We start from the raw sequence: 884 nt of genomic DNA on the forward strand, positions 1-884 counted from the left end.
GCCATCTAGTGGTGGTTTTGTGAATTGCAGTTTTGTCTCCTGAAATGCATGAAAACCAAAAAACCACGCATTGACTGACTGAGAAAACCGGCCTTATGTCCTTCTCTTCCAGGCCCAGGCTGGCTGGCCCCGAGAGAGACTGCCTTCTTTTCAGAGAAGGGGTGGGGTGGGGATGATGATGTGCCTAGTTGGAGTATGGGGCCCATGCATAGGCAGGCAGGCAGGCAGGCAGGCAGGCAGGCAGGCAGGCAGGCAGGCAGGCAGGCAGGCAGGCAGGCAGGCAGGCAGGCAGGCAGGCAGGCAGGCTCGGAGTGGGACCATTGTGTGTTGGAGCGCCAGCAGCTCAAGCCCCAGGATTGACTGGAAAGTCGAGAGGAAAAGGAGGGAGGGAGTGCGGGCGGGCGAGCGGGAGAGAGAATTCGACAGAGAGAGAGAGAGAGAGAGAGAGAGAGAGAGACTGAGACAGAGAGACAGAGACAGAGACAGACAGAGAGACAGAGACACAGAGACACAGAGACACAGAGAAAGAGGAGACAGAGACGTGGTGAATTGGCCCGGCTGGCCTACGTGCTCTGTCGCATCCGATCTTTGAGTTTCCTCCCTCCACCCCTCCCCCTTGGATGTGTGCGCGCGCGCACACAGAAACACGGAGATGCCCTCTGCCCCCTCTTCTCTCCAATCCCCCCCTCACCCGCCCCGGTCAGGCACCAGAAATGAGATCCCTCCCCTTCACCTATCGCGTCGTCAAATACAAACAAAAGGCAGTGTGAGATTCGAGCAAGTTTGTTTTATTTTGTTCCGAGGGTAGGGTTGTGAATTTTGGTGCGGGGGGGGGGGGGGGCGGAGGCGGAGGTCGTGGTCGAGTAATCGCCTGCGGGGGAGGT

Source organism: Dipodomys merriami, unplaced genomic scaffold (assembly GCF_024711535.1).
Source record: "Dipodomys merriami isolate MVZ:Mamm:240054 unplaced genomic scaffold, mDipMer1.0.p SCAF_1799, whole genome shotgun sequence".
NCBI lineage: Eukaryota > Metazoa > Chordata > Mammalia > Rodentia > Heteromyidae > Dipodomys > Dipodomys merriami.